The sequence below is a fragment of the Chrysochloris asiatica genome, unplaced genomic scaffold (genome assembly GCF_000296735.1).
Source record: "Chrysochloris asiatica unplaced genomic scaffold, ChrAsi1.0 scaffold00513, whole genome shotgun sequence".
NCBI lineage: Eukaryota > Metazoa > Chordata > Mammalia > Afrosoricida > Chrysochloridae > Chrysochloris > Chrysochloris asiatica.
Genome location: NW_006409031.1, coordinates 25411 through 49066, shown reverse-complemented (window position 1 = coordinate 49066; position 23656 = coordinate 25411). Strand labels below are relative to the sequence as shown.

The 23656-nt window shown below is 37.4% G+C and overlaps 1 pseudogene; it reads left to right on the top strand.

Moving 5' to 3' along the window:
* The first annotated feature begins 16108 nt into the window (after positions 1 to 16108).
* The window catches only part of LOC102814962, a 25398-nt pseudogene continuing 17850 nt past the window's right edge, over positions 16109 to 23656 (top strand).

The following is a 23656-nucleotide window of genomic DNA, read 5'->3' as shown; positions in this document are numbered from 1 at the left end:
TCTTGTCACATTATCCCCCCCTCCTAAGAATCAGTAGGGTATAGGCACAAGATACACACTAAAAGAGCCAAAGAGACAGAGGTTGAAGCAAACCAGAAGATTTATTAAGCATGGATTTTTCACAGAGAAGAGAACGGGCCTCCCCCTCATGTGTGAGGGGAGGATAGAGTTCCTGGTTTTACTTTTTATACTGTTTTCCCTCCAGGGCATGTTCCAGGTTATCTGACAGTTGTCTCCTGATCTCTACATTTTCCTATCATAATTTCGGGCCCATAATTGGCCATTTCCTCCTGGGTTTGATATACTTCTTTTCCACTACATCAGTCTGTTATAATTGTATTCATGATCAAACCATAATGCTGATATATTGTAGTGGTATTATGGTCAGTTCCTTGGTCACACCATATCAGGCTTATTCTTCTTTGTGTGTGCCTGATATTGGTGAAAGCCACCTACTCTATCTTTCCTTTTACTAGTTTCTCCTACAGGTCTATACAAGGTCTCTATAACTCTTAACCAACTCGATGGCACTTAACAACAACAACCTGACAATCAGGTCATTGCCTTCATTATTTGTTGGTAAACTGTGGTTAGCTCCTTTACTCTGTTCAAACTATCTAATATACACCCCCAAGCCCATGAGAAAAACGAAACCCTAATGCTTCAGGAATATGGACAATGACACATTCTTAGCTGCTTCCTCATAAAAACGGGTATTATTGGATGGCAGGGCTTCCAGTCTCTCCTATCTGTGAGTTAGGGTTGCCACAGATTCATGTCAGAGACTTTGTTGATACCCAAGATCCTAGGAAAGAATACAGGGAACAGTTACACAGGATGTAGTTGGAAGACTTGTCTATTCTGATCTATTGTGTTAAGGGTATTAGAAACATAACTGCAGGTTGCCAGCATTTGTCTGTGAAATACTTCAAGTCTTCTAGCAACTAAAAAGTTTTGTAAATTTAATAGAGATGGCCCAAACAGAATCAGAAGTAATATAGTAGCTAAGGGTGCCAGCAGTGGACTTAACCAGGTTATAGAGGGAGATATGTTTTTATTTGTGATCATAAATCTTGGGTGAGGACATTTCTCTGTTCTTGTAGCCACTTGTTTTCTAGAATATGATGTACTTTGAGTTCAGTTTCTCCTATTACATTTACATAAGTGCAATAGATTGTATTATCAACTGCACAGACTCTGCCCTTTTTAGATAGTAAATAGTCAAGGGCTATCCAATGATGTAAGGAGCTCTGGTAGCATAGTGGTTATGAATTGGGCTGCTAACCTCATGGTCAGCAGTTTGGAACTACCAGCTGTTCCGTGGGAGAAAGATGAGGCTTTCTGCTCCCGTAAAGATTCCTCAGGAAACCCTATGCAGGGTTGCTATGAGTTGGAATGGACTCCATGGCACATAACAACAACAATATACAATGATCTATGGTCAATAAGTCTAATGATTTTTTAATGGTTCTTAGTGATTGTCCAGAATCCTACCCCAGTTCCATCACCATTAAATAAACATTTTGGATGATGACATGGTTATTTATAATTCCAAATGCAATGAATCCAGCAGGTTACTAGAGTGGTTATGTCCAGATGAAATTCTAGCCCTTTTTAGAGAATGCTTGGTTGGTCCAGACGTTCTTCTCATTTTTGGAACATTTCAGACACTGTAACTGAACTGTTAATCTGATTTGTAAATCGTGTAATCAGTAAACTTCAATTTTTTTTATTATTAGCCTTCAGTATGCATTACATCTCAATGTAAAGAAAATAAATATCCTCACCACTGAACTAATAAACAACATTTTTATCAACAGAGAAAAGATTGAAGTTGTGAAGGGATTCATTCTTCTTGGATCAACTAGCAACACTCATGGAAGCAGCAGTCAAGAAATCAAATGACATATTACATTAGGCAAATCTGCTGCACAAGACCTTTTTAAAGTGTTGAAAAGCAAAGATGTCAGCTTGAGGACTAAGGTGCACCTGACCCAAGCCATGGTATTTTCAATAATCTCACATGCATGCAAAAGCTGGACAGTGAATAAGGAAAACCATAGAATAATTGATGCTTTTGAGTTACGGTGTTGGAGGAGAATATTGAAAGTGACATAGGCTGTCAAAAGAACCAATAGATCCATTTTGGAAGAAGTACAGTCAGAGTGCTCCTTAGATGCCAGGATGGCCAAACTTTATCTCTCATACTTCGGACATATTGTCAGGAAGAATCAGTCGCTGGAGAAGGATATCATGTTTAGTAAGGTGGAGGGTCAGAGAAAAAGAGGAAGACCCCCAAGGAGATGGACTGGCCAAGTGGCAGCATCGATTGATGCAAGCATGGCAACAGTAGTGAGGTTGGCCCAGGATCTGGCAGTGTTTTATTCTGCTGTGCATATGGTCGCAACTGACTCGATGGCACCTAACAACAATAAATATAATTTTAACATAAAACATACACATACACAAAGCTAGCTTAGAATTTCACTATTATTGAAGTGTTTTTAAATGATGTAGGCTCCCAGTTGAATAGTATTCTTCTGCATTCACTATTCAGTATCTGGGAGTAAACAACAGAAACAAGATATCTAAAAAAGTTAATTCAAAAATCAATTTAACTCTGACTACCACAGCAAACTATAAAGACCCTAAGCAGAATCTATTAAAATGGTTTTTACGCTTTAAATTACCAAAAAAAAAAAAAAAAACCCACTGCCATTTAATCAATTCTGACTCATAATGACCCTGTATAGTGTATCCAAAGCTATGAATCCTTACAGGAACAGAAAGCCTCATCTTTCTCTTACAGAGTGACTGGTGAATTTGAACTGCCAGCCTTGCATTAGCAGCCCAATGCTTATCATACAGAACCACTATTAGAAGACCAATAATTTTTACTTGAAATCGTTGGCAGATTTTAATATTTTTTCATCATTAGTATTTTCCTTATCCTTGACATACATTCAAAGGGTCAGTTTTTATACATTCACATATATTAGGGCTAGTTGTATAAGTATTAACAGTTGTTAAGCTTTTCACAAAAAAAGTAAATTATACATACAAGTGCATGTAAACATACACACAAAAAATCAAATTTTATACAATTTGTTATTCACTTCCTAGTTCATCTGCAGATTATGGAAAATGAAAATTTTTCATAATAAGTAAAATTTTTAAAAATATTTTATATACAGTTCATGATTTTATCAAAATAGAATTATGAGCTAAACACTCTTATACAACTCAGCATGTATTACAAATGGGACCAACCATGCCTTCCACATCACTGTTGATTCAGCTGGGTTCAATATTTCATTGCAATGGCCACACAAAACTCAGAAAGCATACTTACAGTTATGAGGTTAATTAAGAAAGGTAAAAGGTTATATTCCAGAATCAGAATTGCTCAGGGTACAATTATTCCAGTTAGGAGAGCATCTTCTCATCCTTACCCAAAAGCAGGTCTTTGTTTGACCCTTGGCCCCTTGACCTGGCTACATTCCTGCTCAGGCAATATTACAAAGCTCTCTTAAGGCTCCTGATAAATACATAAAGGATACTTCACTCAACTATAAGCCTCCACCAGAAAACCTTGTGCTCTGGTTGTAGTTCTGCTACTGCTACCCTTCTGACAATCCTCTGGCTTCATAGCTATCTGTCCCTGGGTCAAAGTGTTAAAGTGTGTAGTAATCTCAGGGTCTAACAGACTTGCTTCACTCCTGACTCTTTTCCTTGATGGCAGTGAGATTTGCTATCCCTGCTTCTGGAATGGCTCATTTTATATGCATGTTAGAGTTACAATTTTTAACAATCACAATTCTGTTAACAACCACAAATAATTGAATCATATAATCCTATAAGCATCTTCCCTGTCCTTCTCTTAACCAGACCCATTAGGGCAAACCGTTGCTTAGAGGGACTTACAAAGACTGTAGACAGAAGAGTCACAGGAAGTAAGTCATTCTATTGCAGCATGTATAAAATAATTCCACTCTCTTCCTAGATGAGTGAATAATAGCCTTCTAGCCCCAGGAATTGATGGAATAAAAATGGAAATCTTTCAAGAAAATGAGGCGGCACAAGAGGCACTCACTCATCTTTGCCAAGAAATTTGGAAGACAACTATCTGGCTGACTGATTGGAAGAGATCCATATTTGTGCCCATTCCAAAGAGAGGTGACCAAACAGAATGCGGAAATAATCAGACAATCTCTTTGATATCCCATGCGAGTAAAGTTTTGCTAAAGGTAATACAGAAATGGCTACAATCATACATTGACAGAGAACCTCCAGAGGTTCAAGCTGGATTCAGAAGAGGCCATGGAATGAGTGATATCATTGCTGATGTCCAATGGATCTTGGCTGAAAGCAGAGAAAATCAGAAAGATGTTTACCTGTGCTTTATTAACCATGCAAAGGCTTTCAATTGTGTGGATCATGACAAGCTATGGACAACATTGTGAAGTATGAGTATTCTGAAACACTTAATTGTGCTCATGAGGAATCTGTACCTAGACCAAGAGGCAGTTGTTCGAACAGAACATGGGAACACTGAATGTTTTCAAATTAAGAAAGATGTGCGACAAGGTTGTATTCTTTCACCATACTTATTCAACCTGTATGCTGAGCAAATAATCTGAGAAGCTGAGTTCTATGAAGAAAAATGTGGCATCAGGATTGGAGGAAAACTCATTAACAACCTGCAATATGCAGATGATACAGCCTTGCTTGCTGAAAGTGAAGAGGACTTAAAACATTTACTAATGAAGATCAAAGAGCACAGCCTTCAGTATGGATTATATCTCAATGTCAAGAAAACAAAAATCATCATCACTGAACCAATAAACAACATTCTTATCAGCGGAGACAAAATTGAAGTTGTCAAGGAATTCATTCTTCTTGGATCAACTAGCAACACTCATTGAAGCAGCAGTCAAGAAATCAAACGATGGATGTATTGCATTAGGCAAATCTGCTGCACAAGACCTTTTTAAAGTGTTGAAGAGCAAAGATGTCAGCTTGAGGACTAAGGTGAGACCGACCCAAGCCATGGTGTTTTCAATAACCTCATATGCCTGTGAAAGACTATAGAAGAATTGATGCCTTTGAGTTATGGTGTTGGAGAAGAATATTGAAAGTGCCATGGACTGCCAAAAGAACCAATAGATCCGTTTTGGAAGAAATGCAACCAGAGCGCTCCTTGGAGGCCAAGATGGCCAAACTTCATCTCTCATACTTCAGACATATTGTCAGGAAGGACCAGTCACTGGAGAAAGATATCATGTTTGGTAAGGTGGAGGGTCAGAGAAAAAGAGGAAGACCTCCAACAAGATAGATTGGCCAAGTGGCAACATCAATGGAGTCAAGTATGACAACAGTGGTGAGGTTGGCCCAGGATCAGGCAGTGTTTCGTTCTGCTGTGCATAAGATCTCTATGGGTCGGTACCAACTCAATGACACCTAGCAACAACAAGTACATTTTGGAAAGTAATAACTGATGGTCTTTGATTATTTGCTCCATTCATTCTTTATGAGGAAGCATTATCATTGGAATGGATACATTGGAAAAGAGAAAGGATCAGTAGTTTGAAAATGTGGCTTGAGCAATACAAACAATGCTGGAGATTGCGTGATATAATTTTGCAAGACCAATGGCATATTCATTGCAGATAATTTTTAAAAACACTACACATGGAACTCAATAGATAAAATTTAAAAAAATTTAAAGCAAATTGACTACATCTGTGGGAAGAAATGGTGGAAAGATCCATATCTTCAGCCAAATTCAAGCCAGGGGCAGACTGAGGAGCAGAGCATCAATTGCTCACATGCAAGTTCAGGCTGAAATGAAGAAAAAGTAAAACAACTCCATGAGAGTAAGATTTAACCTTGAACATAGCCCAACTGAATTTAGAGATCATCTCAAGAACAGATTTGATGCATTAGACACTAATAACCCAAGACCAGAAGTGTTGTGAAATTACATCAATAATACCAAACAAGTCATTAAGAAGACAAGATAGACGGAAAAGACCAAAATGAATATGAGAAGAGACTATGAAACTTGCTCTCCAGGATAGAGATGTGAAGCAAATAAAAGCAATGAGGGGTAAAAGAGCTAAACAGAAAATTCCAAAGGGAAACTTGAGAAAACAAAGTCAAGTATTACAATGAAATGTTCAAAGACCTGGAGTTACAAAACAAAAAGTAAAAATCCATCAAACACTTATTTCTCAAGCTCAAAGAACTGAACAAAAAAATTCAAGCCTGAACTTGCAATATTGAAGGATTCTATGGGCAAAATATTGAATGATGCAGAAAGCATAAAAAGAAAACACAGAGCCACTATGCCAAAAAGAAATGGTTGATGTTCAACAATTACAAGAGATAACACATGATTAAGAATCAATAGTACTAAATAAAGAACTTCAAGGAGCACTTAAGGTATTTAGTAAAGAACAATGCTCTGGGGATTGATTGACTACAAAATGAAATCGTTCAACAAAATAATACAGCATTGGAGGCACTCAGTTATCCGTGTCAAGAAATTTGGAAGACAGCTCTCTGGCCAATTGATTGGAAGAGATCAATATTTGTGTCTAAATGGATATATGCTAAATACATTACAACCATAAACTGATTGTGTGGCCAGCAGAAAACATTAAAAAGTGTCCTTAAAGCAGAAGAAAATGATTTTATGTGGTATCTTTACAATTCAGAAAGGAATGAAGAAGAAAAGAGAGGATACATGCACAAGTAATTTTAAATGAGTATTTGTCCTAAAAATTAAAATTAATAATCTATAAGGAATTGAAATATACACATAATATAGCGGATAAGACTGAAGGATGGTTAGTGGAATTGAAGTATTATATAGGGCATACATTCATTGTCTGGGAAGTAGTACAATTACTGAATTTTGTTATACTTTAGTTAGTTAAATCTTTATGTTGTATTATGTTAGGTAGCTAGCTATCCAATGAACAGTAAGTTAATGTATTAAAAACTACTGAAGCAGAAACCGTAGTCCTGGTGTGGCCCTGTAGGATAAAGCCCTAGGTCACATGGTTGGTGATTCAAACTCACCAGCAGCAAATTGGAAACCTTATACAGTGTTGCTATGACTCAGAATCAATTCAACAGCACTTAACAATAGCAGTAATAACAAAGAAGAAATTTTAAATTACAAAATCACAATCAAAAGTAAATAGTAAAAGAGTATTAACAAATGGACCACACTAGATGTAATACATAGGAAGAATCAATTCATTTGAATTATGGTGTTGGAGAAGAATATTAAAAGTACCTTGGACTGCCAGAAGAACAAATGAATCTGTGTTGGATAAGGTACAGTCAGAATGCTCCTTAGAAGCCAGAATGGCAAGACTGTTTATCCTATTTCAGACTTGTATTAGGAAGAATCAGTGCCTGAAGCAGGACATCATGCTTGGTATAGCGAATGGTCAGCAGAACAGAGGAAAAGCACCAACACGATATATTGACAACAGTGCCAGAAGCAATGGGCTCAAGTGTAGCAATGATTGTGAGGATGGCACACATTCTGTTGTGCATAGGGTTGCTATGAGTTGGAACCAACTAGATGGTTCCAGACAACAACAACAAAAAAGTTGATGTAATTGAATTGTGGTGTTGGCAAAGAATGTTGACTATACAGTGAACTGTCTGAAAAATTAACAAATAAATCTTAGAAATATACAACCAAAATATTCCTCAGAATCAAGGATAAGGAGACTCTATCTCCCTTACTTTGGGCATATCATTGGGAAAGAGCATTCAGTAGAAAAGGATATCATGTTTGGTAAAGTAACACAAGGGAAACCTTTAACAAATTGGATAGAAACAATAACCATAACAATGAATTCAAACATACTATTGATCATAAAGATGGTACAGGCCTATAAAACATTTTGTTTTGTTATACAAGAGATTATACAAATTGCAGCCAACTTGAAGATAACTAACAACAAGGAATTTGAGGGGGTTTTTCCATGCACACAATGGGAAAACCCTAAAATCTTTAAGCTTGACAAGTTTTGAGGTAGTTCAAGGTTATCTTAAGCGACCTCCAGATGGTTAGACTACTGTCTCCCTCACCTATCAAATCCTATTTTTATAAAGATATAGATCTTCTCAGAACCTAGGAATATTTTGTTGTTTTTGTTAAAATACAACTATATAACTTGAAGTTTGTTACTGGAATTTTTGATCAAGTAATGGCACATTTATATATCTTATACCCTGGTCTCTTTACTGCAAAGAACAGTACGCATGGGATGAGAAACAAACAAACACAAAGCCTTGCTATGCATCTGACAGAAAATGTGTTTATATTTCAGGGCATTCTGGATAGATGTAAGCTTGATTTCAATGGTAGGATCCAAAGCATCAGATATGACCAGGAAGGAAAGCACAGTTCAGAAAGAAAAGCCTCTAAGAGGGTTGTTTCATGACCTCCAAAAGATTAAATTCCAATATTGCCTACTCGTAGATTTGGGACAGAGGATATCTTTATCTAACTGCCTAATGCTTGGAGACATAAAGGAGCAATATAAAATAAACAACAAACATGTGCTTTAGTTTAGGATCTCAGTGCCAACATTTAGCTTTACACAGAGGACCACTTACAAATTATTTAAAGCATTAACTTTGTTAATATGTTAAGATAACTAGTACATATAGCTGGCATATTATAGATATTTTATAATTTATAGAGAATAGAATAACATAATCTTATTTTAAGCCAAAGAACAGATTCCATACATCAGAGAATATTCTACTGAATAAATTTCTGTAGAAATATTAATCTTACACTTACACTAGTTGTCTTTCAAAATGTGTGAGTTTGCTGGAAAAGTTCAGAACTTCTTATTGAATAAAAGATGACTTCCTATTCTTTGTATTTTACCAAGTTTGTTTTCTCAGGGAAATTAATATGACTAGTCACATTTTAAAACTCTGTAAATTCCTGCACTACCTACCCCTGTGTTGCCTACAGCAATTTAGCAGGAATGCTAGGCCCTGGTCAAATGGATCCTGTGGGCCAGTGGAGTAAGCAGTGGAAGACTGATTTGGGGTTTAATTAGAATCTGATGAAAAAATTTAAATGCTAATCTTTCCCTCACTGGTAGATTCAAACTGCCAACCTTGTAGTTAGTAGTAACCCACTACGCTATCATTGCTCCTTAATAATGATAATAATGTTGTTTTTGTCAAGTGCTTTTGAGTCAGTTCTGACTTATAGGGACCCATAGGGTTTTCTTAGGAACATCTAGTGGTTTTGAACCAACAACATTGTGGTCAGCAGTCCAGTGTTTATCCTATAACACACCAGGACTCCTGACCCTAAATATAAATTCTAATCATAAATTCTGAATTACCTATTTATTTGTTATATTTTTAGGGAAAATTTTATAAATTAGTTGTTTTTGTTTATCTCAAAGAACAAAGACTATCATTAATAGTTTTCTGGAAATGTGGGCTTTATCATTGAGATGACAAATATCCCCAATTGAGATCTTCACCTTAAATCTGTCTTAATCTAGATTGACAAATTTTTTGTTTATATTATAATTTATTTTCTTAATATAAACTGTGGTCATTTGAATTAAATAGCATTTAAAATTAGAAGGAAAAATGTAAGTGTATGATTTAACAAGTTTAGCATCATATTCTTTGCAAATGCAAAAACAATGGTGATAAGTGAAACCACAAAAGCATTGTAGATTTTTATTCTAGAATGGTTCTTTTCTTCAGTCTCTTAGTTTCAGTATTTCTTCCTGCTTCTCTCCCTCCTTCTTTTTCTATTTTACTTCCTTTTTATGCCTTCTTTTCTTCTCCCCTTCCTGACTCTCTGCCTCTCTTGTATTTGTACATTTTTCTCTTTCTCCTGTTTCTGTCTTTATGTTGCTTTCTTTTTCCACTGTAGCAGTTCAGTGATACAGTGATAAATAAGACAAAGCCTCTGTCAGTGAGCAGCTAGAAGACATATTCTAAAAAATTAAAACAGTTTTATGACACCAGGCCCACCACAGTTGCTCAGTACTTTACAATATCTACTGGATGTTTACTATTGTCCTTTAACTAACCTCCCATCCCAGCTTCTCCACCATAAAACAACACTTGCTTGCTACTAAAATCTAGAGCATTATTTGTGTGTATATGAGTGTGTGTGAGAGACAAAGAGAAAGTGAGAGAGACAGATAGCATGTATGTGTGAAACTGAGTGTTTGAATATGCACAAGTGAGTGTAAGCCCCTATTCACAAGTCATCATTGATGCCCTACTTAAAAAAAAAAAGAAAAAAAGATTCCAATGTGAATTAAAAGCACCACAATGTTGATATCTAATACTATTCTTCAAACCAAAAATCTAGGAACCCTTAGAGAATCTGAAGAAGCTTCAAAAAAATAGAAACCTGCTTTGGTGAAAAAACTCCAAGGAAGTTGTGCCAAGATTTTTTTTTTTTTTTTTTTTTTAAATCATGATAATATACTTACCAATTATTTGAGGGTAACAAGGGCTGTCCTAAGAGAATTTCACAGGGAAACCTTACCCCATCCATGATATAGCCTTGATCCACCTCTTCAGATTTCATTTTGTTCTCCAAACTCAATGAACTTTTAAAAGTACTATAATTTGAGTCCCTCCAAGGGGCTCTGGTAGCATAGTGGTTATAAATCAGGCTGCAAACTGCAAGATCAGCAGTGCGGAACTACCAGCTGTTCCGCGGGAGAAAGATGATGCTTTCTGCTCCCGTAAAGATTTACAGCCTCGGAAACCCTGTACAGGGTCGCTATGAGGCTGAACCTACTCCACGGCACATAACAACAACAACAGCATGGCAAACGGCCATTTTGAAGTGGTATAAATTAAAGGATGCAGAATTCTTGAGGGAAGAATGGACAACTTAGACATTGGCTACCTAAAATGGGGAGCTATAAAGGCACAAAATGACTAGCTTACAATATTTCAAGACAGGGTTTAATTTCAGAGGGTGCAGGGGAAGGTAGAATCTCCACTGAGTGGTTTTCAATCTCTCTAGATGGGGCTGATGAAAGGAGATGGGGATAAGACTCTTGTGGTTCAATAGTGAGTAATTGTTATCATGATTGATTGTGATTGTTACAACTGTAAAGGTAAACGGTTTGTAGCAAAAAGAAGAAAGTAGTTGATCTTGCAATCCAGGAGCGGAGGACCCTGGGACCATCAAGGGAGAAGAGTGGGAGGGGAGTGTGGGACCCTATTCAGAGAAGCAGCAACACCAGAGCTGGCGGCAGAGATGACGAAGTGGAGAGATGGAACAGCTGGGAACTCAAGACTTACCATATCTGGCCACTTGAATTGAGCTCATTAACACTTTTTGAATTATGATGTGAAGACTTGTCATAAATGTTGACAAGGAGAAGTTAAGAGGATATAAAATGTTTAATCATTAAAGGATAAAATCACAGTTCCCATTTAGTCAATTCCAGCTCATGGTAACACCACATATGTCATGGTATGTACATTGTGCTCCATAAGGTTTTCAATGGCTGATATTTTTCTTGGGATTACAATGTCAGGCTTTTCTTCTGAGTTACCTCAAAGTTCCAAACATTCAGTTAACAGCTAAGTATGTTAACTATGTGACATCCAGAGAATATTAAAATATTGAAATCATTTATTTCAGTCTCTCAAATGAGTTAAAATAGGCTGGAATTTTGTATATTTGTGTGCTTTTTTTTTTTGCTTCCTCACCAGTCATGCTGTAAATAGTAGAAAACAGTTACATTTGAGCTGACACCCTTCAGACACTATTTGTTTTATTGCACTTGGGATGCTTTTGTCCTGTTTCATTGTGGGAAACACAGTGACAACTATGTTGTTGTTGTTAGGTGCCATCTAGTGAAAATTGTGTAGCGTAGAACGATTAGAGAGGAGAAGAGCAATAGCCGGCAGATTTTTTGCAAATACGTCTGTAATGTCTCACAACAAAAGATTCTGAGAATTTAGAATTTGAAGGGAGACACAGATAGAAAAGGGATATGAATCGTGATGGGATAAGTCAGGCTAGATCTGTGGAGCAAGGTGGGTCTTCATTAAATGTGGAGGTCCCAAATGCCAAATTTTGTGTCGTAGTGCTCTCTAGGCAAAACAGCACATGCTATTTGAATGGGGATGGTATGTCTAATGGATGAGGATAGTATGTCTCTTTCATTTCCTGTTTGGTAAATCCTCATATGTTTGTAATAAAGCATTTGCCATTTCCACATTTTTTTGCATGTAAAATTGACTGACATTAATGATGTTCATCATGTTGGGCAACCATCAAAACTATCTTTTCACATGTTTCATCACCTTCAAACGAAGCTGAATACCTCCTAAGCAATAAATCATCCTTTCCTCTTCCCTCTCATCCACCCCTAGTAATAACTAATGAACTTTAGTGTCTGTGCATTTCTCTATTCTAGGCAATTTATGTGAGTGATACCATATAATATTTATATTTTTGTGACTGACCGATTTCAATCAGCATGAATTTTTCAAGGTTTATGCATACTGTAACATGTATCAAGACTTTATCCTTGTGGCTAAGTAATACTCCATTATATGTTGTTGCTATTGTCAAGGGCCTTCGAGTTGGTTTTGACTCATAGTGACCCTGTATAGGTTTTCTACAAAGGAGTGGTTACAAATTAGGTTCAAACTGACCTTACAGTCTAGTACTTATCCTATAACACCACATCAGTACATATTTTTATCTCTTTATTTGTTAATGGACACAGGTTGTTTCTATGCCTTGTGCTAAGTGCTATCAAGTCTGTTCTGACCCATAACAACCCTGTGTAAGGCTCTCTAGTGGCTGGTGAGCTTGAACTGCTGAACTTGCAATTCAAATGACTTTGCAATCTAGCACATTAACCTGCAGCGACACACCAGGACTAGTATTATTAATAATGCTGCACTGAACATTGATGTACTGATGTACTGATCTGTTTGCATTCCTGTTTCAATTATTTGGTGTACATATTTAGGAGTTACCACATTTGAGTCATGGTGTTGGAGGAGAATATTGAAAGTACCAAGTACCATGGACTGCCAAAAGAACAAACAGATCTGTGTTGAATGAAGTACAGCCACAGTGCTCCTTGAAAGCAAGGAGAAGTATGAAAGACTGTGTCTCTCATACTTCAGACATATTGTCAAAAGGGACCAGTCACTGGAGAAGGATATCATGTTTGGTAAAGTGGAGGGTTAGAGAAAAAGATACAGCATTGGGAACAATTCAAAACCTACAGAAAAACATCCAAACAATCAATAGAATGGATTGGCCCAGTGGCAACAGCAACGGGTTCAGGTGTAGAAATGATTGTGAGGCTGACCCAGGACTGGACACTGTTTCGTTCTATTGTGATATGGTTGCTATGAGTCAGTTCTGATTCAATGGCATCTAATAACAACAGCATTTAGGAGTTGCTGACTTATTTTTTATTGTCTTCTATTCAACCTATCAAAAACCAATAATCTTAGACTTGAATGTACAATGTCGTTTTTCCTAAAATTTATTTCTCTTTGATTCTTTGATTCTTTCTATTGTCCTTTCCCTCAGACACACACACATATGCACACAAACATGGTAAATTTAGAATAATCTGGAAAATGATAAATATGTTGCCCTAAGTATTCCCACCTGCTAACGGCTTCTTAAACAGAGTCCCTGCAACACAGGCATGCATTCCTCTCTGTCTTAGGTTGTTGTTGTTAAGTGCTGTCAAGTCAATTCCAACCAATAGCAACTCTGTATAAGGTTTCCGAGGAGAAGCTGGTGAGCTTGAACCATCGACCTCGCAGTTCAGATGGTTTTGCAGTCTGGCGCATTAACCCACAGAGCTACACATGAATTCTTTCTTCAGAAAGTTCCTCAGTTCTCTTTGGCCAAAATCTCTTCTAGCTCTTTACCTCTAGCTCACTGAATTGATACTACAATAGATAGAGCTATGCTGGGCCCTCACTTTAAGAGAGCATGATATAATCAATTTTTACTTGGCATACTGGTATGTCATTAAACGTGATTAACCCATGCATGGAGTCCTGGTGTGGCTCTGTGGGTTAATGCACTGGACTGCAAAGTTTCTTTGGACTGCAAAGTCAGCAGTTTAAGCTCACCAGATGCTCCTCAGAAACCCTATACAGGGTTGCTGTGTGTTGGAACCGACTTGACAGTACTTAACAACAACAACAACAACAACCCATGAGTATGCCACAGATGTAAGTGTCATGAAGACAAACAAGCCATATATATCTTTGTGCACTAAGCATGGCAATCATTTTGGGACTTGTCTCTGATTTTATCTATAATTCCCATTTATTTTCACTTGATTCTAAACCAAATGTCTTTTCTTCCTCTGAGGTTTGAGCAAAAATTTCAAATTCTTCCACTTTCTTTCTTAGTACTCCTAAAGATACAGTCCTCTGAGCCAAACTGTAGCATCATCCTTTCTGCAACATTGCTACAGGAACTTCAATCTGGTGTGTGAACAGCAGTTATGGCTTGTACGCTTATTATACTCCCTCAAAGAATGTACAGAGAAACATAATAAGCATCCAAGAAGCTAAAAAACAATAAGATGAAGAACTGTCATAGTGTCTGGACAAATGTGGAAGACCTCATGGAAACTCAACATTGTGTAAAAAATTTAGAACCTCACAGTGGAGAAAGCTCTGAGTGGGCATGCAACATATTTAGCAAATGTTTGCTCTTGGGCCTATGGCTGGCAGCATCTAACTAGAAACCCATAGGGCTCACAAAAGAAGCAGGAGGTCACATAGCTATTTCATATCAGTTAACTGGGACAAGAGGGCATGAAAATTGATAAATAAAAATGTCTACAATTTTCAAAAAATATTAACAATAGAACACTGAGAAAATAGGAATGGTGAAGTGAAAAAAAGTGAAGAAGAGAAAACTAAGGAGGAATGAAAGATACAGTTAAGGAGTAGAATTCCTTTGTGTTAGAAACTTTAGGAATACTTTCTCCTTTTCTGACATGTAACCTTCACAGCAAGGTAATTCCAGGAATAGAAAGTTTTATTTGTTTTAAATTGTATAGAAGAGAAACTGACTGATGTTCAATTTATAGAGACCAAAGGACATATTCAAAGCTACAGAGGGGACTGTAACGTGCACTCATCTTCCTGACCCAGCACTCATCTTCCTCATTCCTAGCCAAATGGTATGACTAAAGCAAACAGCATACTTGTTAACAAGTGGTTGAGTAAATATAGCAATTTTAATGTCACTGAAAAGCAGCTTTCTTAAAGTAAGCAAAAATTTTTAAATGCTTTTTAGATTGTTTTGAGAATCTAAACATATGATCTTGTGTGTAGACAAATGCACTTGTATGCACATACTTCACAGTTCTGGGGAAGCAGTTCTACAATGCCTAGAGTCCATCCAGGAATCATGTAGAAGATAACTGCAATAATTCCCATTACTCCTCACAACCAACTCTTACATAGGTATAACTGCATTATAAATTGAGAAGACAAATGTTAAATGTTAAATAACTTTTTAAAATTCACAATTCTGACTTACAGGGTAACTGAACTCATTTCTGCTTTCTAACATAAAAATGCTGTGCTCTTTCCATGTTTTCTATCATAGTCACTAAAAGCAGTGGTACTCAAAGGATTCCAATTTATGGAAAATGTAAATGCAGAACATATACCATTTTATGCTAGCATTGCTAGTTGCCATTGTCTCAGTTCTAACTAAAGGCAGTCTTATGTGACCAACTGAAATGATGCTAGCATTGTTGTGACTATTCTGTCAATCCACCTCATTGAGGGGCTGCCTTGTTTCTATTGGCCATATAATTTACCAACCATGAAGCTCTTTTAGTTTAGCAATTAGTCTTTCATGATGACATGACCAAAGTAAACAAATTTAAGTCTCACAATCCTTGCTTCTAAAAAACTTCTGGTTGCGTGGCATCTTATAAAAGAACACAAAATGTTGACTAAATAATCAGAAATCTAGACCCTGGGTAAGATATCAGGAAAGCTTCTGCTTCTTCCCCTGCAAGCACAACAGTGAAAAGCCTATAACATGCCTGGTAATCTCAATTTAACCAGGACACAACGTAATGAAAAAATAGCCCAGACACAGAGAGGTGAAGTGGACACAGTGTGGGTCAAGACATCAGAGCAAGTTGATCTGGGACAGTATGGCTAAATGAGTATAGCTAGAATAAGAATTTTTCTGAACCCCTAGAAGAAATAATGAGGAAAAACAGCAACCTAAAGAGAAAGGAATATATCATCTATTCTAATCAATAAGCTTAATGTCCCATAGGCAACAGAAAATTCCAAAGCATATGCTATTGTCGTTAAGTGCTGTAAAGTCAGTTCTGATTCATAGTGACCCTGTATAAGGTTTCCAAGGAGTAGCTGATGGATTTGAAAAGCCAATCTTGCAGTTAGCAGTCCAATCCTTATCCTACAGCGCCACACCAGGATTCCACAAAGCATATAAAGAGACCGGAAATGTTGGCTCATACAAACAACAAAATCCAGGGGATAGAAATCATCTCTAAATAATGGACCTATCTGAAAAGATTTCAAAGTGTCAGCATTAAGAATGTTCAATTACTGAGTTCAAAAAGCTTGTTAATCACCTGCGGCTAATACAGCAATGAACAGAGCATTTATGGAGTATTGAGACTCAGAATGGGGAACTAAATGTCCCAGATGTGCCTCTCTGGCTGAGGGAAAAGGGGAAGAAGGTTTAATGGAGATCTTGGGCTTGAGCTCTCCATTGTGGTATTGAATCAAGTCGGAGCACTGGGATGACAATGTTGCACATCTGTAAGTCACCAGGAAGGATTTAAGTGTTTTGACTGCCATGAGCAGACATTACACATCTGTTCCCAAACTGCCCAGTGCTAAGATTCCACTCTGGACCCTCTTCCTGATGTGACCTTTGGTGACACTGTCCTTGAACCCCAGAAGAGAGAGCAAAGAAATGGACTCAGTGGTCATTGAAGTTCTGGCTGTGGTCTTCACCCAGGAGGAGTGGGATTTGCTGGATCCAACTCAGAGGAAACTCTACAGAGATGTGATGATGGAAACCTTCAGAAACTGGCTTCAGCAGAAATTATCATCATAATAAAAGATCTCATTCTTTCCCACTGAGGCCAAATCTCTATAGGTTTCCATCCTCACAGCTCTACAGAATTTCATCTGTGCAACATCCAGGAAAGCTCCCTCTCCTGGTGATTGTCCCAGACCACATCCTCAATGACAGCTGAGACCTACACTATCCCCCACACCCTGGGTCAGCAAGGTATAAGGTATTCATTGTGGACAAGGACAAAGGGTAACAGTTACAGCCTTGGGAAATTTAACACTCATAGGGATTTCACACAAAAAGTTTATGTTTGACCAAGAAGCTTGGTAGCAGAGTGGTTACATGTCAGGCTGCTAAATTCAAGGTTAGCAGTTTAAAGCTAACAGCTGTTCCACTTTCTGCTCTCGTAAAAATTTACAAGGTTGCTATGAGTAGGAACCTACTCCAGGGCATATAACCACCAACAACAACAAAGTCTACCGTAAAGTATAGCCATTGGCCTTGTCTCTTCACTAAATACATTCTTGTGTTTTTAAAAAAAAAAAAAAAGTATCTTCACAGTTTGACTGCAACCAGCTGTAGTCATATTCCTTTCCACTTATAGTTTAGAAGAGCTAGAAAGCAGTGACAATTTAAAGAAATGCTCTAATTCAGATCATTACTTCATTATGGACAAACTGGTATGCCTTCCAGAAGACCCATCATGAGATTCAACAAAACAAAGTAGAGTGAAGGTACACTGAGGTAGTGAAAACTTGGAGGCACTGCAGGATAGCAGTCCCCTTGTGCACCTCACAACCATGGAGTTACCCTGGGCCCTCCACACAAAAACTGACAACCCAAGACCCCATTGTTCATGTTGTCTTAAATATTAGAAGATCAGGAGGTACAAACCCACCTACCAATAATAAGGACATTCTTCTAGAGAATTACAAATTTGTAAATGTCAGTTACCTGGTTTTAAAAACCTCAAATTTGTCATCCTTTCTGTCTTGACATTTCCCCTCCTTGCTTTTGTTATTGTTGTTAAGTGCCATAGACTTGTTCCAACCCATAGTGACACCATATAGGATTCCCAAGGAGTAGAAGGTGAGTTTGAACCACCAACTTTGTGCTTCAAACCGATGTTGTGCTCCAGTGTTTATCCTGCAGTGCTACACCAGGACTCCACTGCTTTTTTAAAGACAGGCTATGGAAATAATGAAAAAAGCAGATCAAATGAGACAGGCAGTACAAGAATCTAGATTCCCAAGAATTATCAAATTTCTGTACCTGACACAAATGCACATGTATTATTACTGACAGTTGCACTCAGAAAACTCATGCATCTACGTGCAAATGCCCTCTCATGTCATGAATGGGAAAGATCACTACATCTGCACTGCAGACACCAGAGTAGCATGCCTCGTTCTTCCTTACCGACACTAAGTGAGATTCCCATTTTGTAATGACTGTACTCTACAGACTCTACTCCAAAATCCTGTCATACTTGCAGTCCCTAAAAGGCATTGAACCATGACTGCCTTACCCCTGACCAATGGATTTCCCCAGTAAGATTTACCTCTGAGAAGCAGCACACAGCCATGTTGTTGTTAGGTGCTATTTAGTCCATTTGGACTCAGTGATTCTAACACACAACAGAACAAAACACTGCTGGGTCCTGTACCATCTACTCAATCTTTACACTTGAGTCCATTGCTGCTACCACTGTGTCAGTTAATCTAGTTGGGGGTCTTCCCCTTTTTCCCTCACCCTCCTCTTTACCAAGCATGATGTCCATCTCGAGTGACTGAACTTTCCTGATATGTCCAAAATATGAGAGATGAAGTCTGGCCATCCTGGCTTCTAAGGGGCATTGTAGCAAGCTGTATTTCCTCCAACACAGATGTGTTTGTTCAAACAATCAAACAAACAAAAACAATGTTCAATGACTTACAGCTGCTTCTGCTGATCACTCTGGAAGGATTTCAATAGAAGGTCCTGAATATAGGAAGAAAAATATGGAATAAAACTCAACATTATAAGAAAGTCAGGTTTACTAGAGACTGATAGGACCCCTGAGACTACTGCTCTTAGTCACCCTGCAGGCCTAGAAATGAACTTAACTTAGTCAAGCCTATAAAATGAACAGGAATCACAGTGGCTTCATATGTTAAGCACTGCACTGTTAAGTACACGGTCCACAGTTGAGCCAATCAGCCACTCTGCAAGAGAAAGATGATGATTTCTGCTCTCTGAAAGATCACTAAAGCCTCAGAACCTTATATGGGGTCATTATGAGTAGGAACCAACTCTAAGGCACTTAATAACAACAACAATAATATGCACTCCTTGCGACAATCAACCATATGGAGTCAAAAGCATAGCATTTCCCAGGCAGGAAGGATAGTAAGGAAGGAGGAATGGGAGTGGTAAATATAGAGAAAAAGTGGAAAGAGTTGTTGTCATAGTGTGGAAATTATAATCAATACCATGAAACGAAATGTATATTAATCATTGAATGAAAAAACAATTTGCTGTTAACTTCCATGCAAATCACAATTAAAAGTTAAAAAAGGAAAAGAATTATCAGTGAGATCAAAGAACACATAACAAGAGATCTAATGAAATTAAAAACAAAAACACAAAATCAAAACAAGAATTTCAGTAAAGAGCTAAGTCTTTTTTTTTAATTAATAACATTGGAGCTTAATAGTAATGCAACAGAAACAAACACCATGAAAGATAAAATAGCAGGACTGAAATGACAAAAAAAGAGGACCAACAGACTAGAAGACTGGGATTTTGAGACTCTTCAGTCTGAAAAGCAAACACAGAAAGAAAGGAAGAAATGATAATGAACAGTATAAGAAGTATTGGTGGCACTGTGGATTAAGGATTGGGCTGCTAACCTGATGGTTGGCAATAAAAACTCACCAGCCACTCTACAAGAAAAAGATGAGGCTGTTATCTGCAAAGATGTGCAGTCTTAGAAGCCCTATAGGGTCACTATAAGTTGGAATTGACTCTATAGCACAGGGTTAGAGCAAGGGGTATGAAAGATATCTTTAAGAGGAATGAAATGTACATTATGGAGATCAATGTATTATTCATCTTAATGATATACCACAATATCATTAAGATTTCTAGAAAAAGGGTCTAGAAAGAACCTTGAAGAAATAATTTCAGATAATGCTCCTAACATCACAAGAGAGGAAAATTCTACTTCCAACTAACTCAATGAATTCCATATAAAATATAACATAAAAGAAATTCACCAAAACATATCATAAGGAAACACCTAAGAACCAATGACCAAGACAAATTTTTGAGAGCAGCATGAAAAAAGCTAATTATCACATACAATAGTCCCAATTAAAATTAAGTGCTAGTTTTTCTTCATTAGCCATGCAGGCAATAAGGTACTAGGTGACAAGTTTAAAATGCTTAAAATAAAATTTTAAAAAAGAAAACTGTCAGCAAAGAGTGATATACTCAACAATATTATGATTAAAAAACCAGAGCAAAATTACAACATTTTCAGATAAATACTATCTAAGGGAATTTGTTGCCACCAAACACAACCAAAAATAAATATCAAAGGAAGTCCATCAGAGGGAATAGTAATGACATGCTACAGCAACCTAAAGAGATGTATACAGAAGGGAGAAATTTCTACAAAGGAAAAACATTGAGGAGGCGGGGCTTGATGGAAGCTAGGGTGGAGGTGCAGTGAAGTTCACCATCAACAATACCACAGAACACCAGGCAAAGTGGATCCAGGACAAAGCTTGAAAACTCGGAACCACATAGGTACAAATATTTTTAAAGTTTGAAGGTTTATAGCTAGTGGAAGTTGAAGTGGTAGTAAGAAATCGCGTACTTTTGAATCTACTGGGCTTGGCAACCCGTAGCCAACAACTTGGGCAAGACCAAATAGCAAGCAAGTGAGGAAGCAGACACACTACGGAAAAATGACATGGGAACCTCAGAGCAAATGTGGACAACACACTTTATCAGTTTTGTTTTGTTCTGATTGTCTTTTTTTTTTTTTTTTCGTATCTATTCATCGCCCCCCACTGTTTGCACACCTCCATTCTGGTGACTAGAGGGGGTGCCTGAGTGAGTGGACAGGACCCACAATCACCATTGGTGGGTTCTTCTGCCATGCATGCACACAGATACTCTCAGCCCAAGAGCTGGCCCTGAACTGTTTTTTGTTGTTTTGTTTTTTTAAATACGGGAAAGCACAGGACACAGGTGTAGAAAGGGAAAGAGTTTTTTTTTAAAGGGCTGAAAGTTAAATTAAATCCTGAGGTACAGCATAACAACCAACAATGGCATCTTGAAATCTCTCAGGCATCTTTGAAGGCAAGAAGCTGAAGAGAGGACATTAAAGTCATACTCATATTACGCTACAGAATTTTTTTTTTCTTCTCTCCATCTTCTCCCTTTTCTGTGATTATAGATTATAGTATTCCATCTAGTTTTGGGTTTTTTTTGTTGTTGTTGTTGTTTGGGGGATTTTTTTTCTTTTTTTTTATGCTCCCCCTTCTACCTTTGGGGGACTCTTTCTCTACCTGTATTACCCAAGAAGAGACAACAACTGTTGTCATATGACTATATGGCTACAACCACACTCTATAAAACACCAAAACCCAGGTTAGAACCAATACCAACTGCCATGTACCAGGGAGGCAGACAACACCTGTGAAAGTTACACTGAGTTACGCAATAAGAAGAGTGAAAAGGGAAGCCCACAATCTGATCACATCAACCTGGAAGCAATCAGAAAGCAAATATATATATATCAAAACACATACTCAACAAAGGATTAAGGCCACAGATAAACACTAAACATGTCCAATAAGCAAAAGCAATGACCATATCAGCACATGTCCAGAAACAAGATAAAATGGCTGAGACAAATGAGCTAGAGATAGACCTGGACTATATTCTGGAAGGAGGACAGGCCTTGGAAATGCCTGAGAATGAATTCAGAAAAATGATTATAACATGTTTTAAAACACTTTACAATGGAATTAGAAAAATAAGGAAGAAGTCAAGAAAGCATGACAGGAACAATCAAATAAGATAGATACAGCATTGGGAACAATTCAAAACCTACAGAAAGAGGTCCGAGTGATTAATAATAGACTATCAGAAATATACAATCCTCTGAAAGGGCAAAGGAGAAGAATAGATGAGATGGAAGTCAGAACCAGTGAGCTGGAAGACAAATCTCTCAATACCACTAAGATATAAGAGCAAACAGGAAAAAAAAGGATAAAGAAAGGTCTAAGATTCATGCTGGACAACATGAAGAGGAATAACTTAAGAATTATCAGCATTCCAGAATAAGAAGAATCACACAAGTCCACAGAGGAAATAGTTGAAGAACTTCTGGAAGAAAATTTCTCTAACATCCTGAAATGTGAAAAGATAAACATTCAAGAAGCTCAATGAACCCCAGGAAGGATAGACCCTATAAGAAAATCACCGACACATATCATAATCAAGCTCTCCAAAATCAAAGCTAGGGAAACACTCCTGAAAGCAGTTAGGGAAAACAGAAGTGTTACATACAAAGGCAAGCAAGTCAGATTAAGCTTGGATCTCTCAACAGAAACCATGCAAGCAGAAAGCAATGGGGAGACATACATAAAAGCCTGAGAGAAAAAAACTACCAACTAAGAATCCTCTATCCAGCAAAGCTATCAATCAAATATGATGGTGTAATCAAAACATTCCAGGATAAACAGAAGCTAAGGAATTTTGTCAAAGCCATCCCTGCACTAAAAAACATCCTAAAGGGTGTTCTGTGGATTGAGAACCAACAAGAAAGACAACAACCAGAGATTGACATACGTGGCAGCACCTCCCATAAATAATTGGATAGAAGGAAGAGCTGAGAATAGAACAAAACTTTAAGAACAAACTCAGAGAATCTGGGAGGTCAGTCTATGATCAAAACAATTACAATGTAAAAGAAGGTAAACACATAGGAACACAGATCCAGATGGTGAGAAGGTCAGATCGATTACAGGATCAAACAGACTGCACTAAATGGAGACAAAAGTTAATGGACTATAAGGCAGCCTCAACATGACAAATATGATCAACATTATCCACCATATAAATAAATAAAAAGAAAAGAAACACATAATCATATTGACTGATGCAGAAGAGGCATTTGACAAAATCCAACATCCATTCCTGATAAAAACACTCAACAAAATAGGAATTGAAGAGAAACTCCTCAGCATAATAAAGAGCATATATACAAAACCAACAGCCTACATTACTCTCAATGGAGAGAAAGTGAAAGCTACCCTCTGAGAACAGGAACCAGACAAGGATGCCCTTTGTCACCACTCCTATTCAATATTGTGCTGCCTTCTTTCTTCTGTGTGTCTTCCTTTGTTGATTTCATGCTTTTTGTGTTCTTTATTGTGAATTTCCTCATAGTTTTTATATTACATGTTCTTCCTGTATTTTCATTTTCTTGGTATGCTTCCTGGTTCAGGACACTCAGCTGCTCCAGGAGCC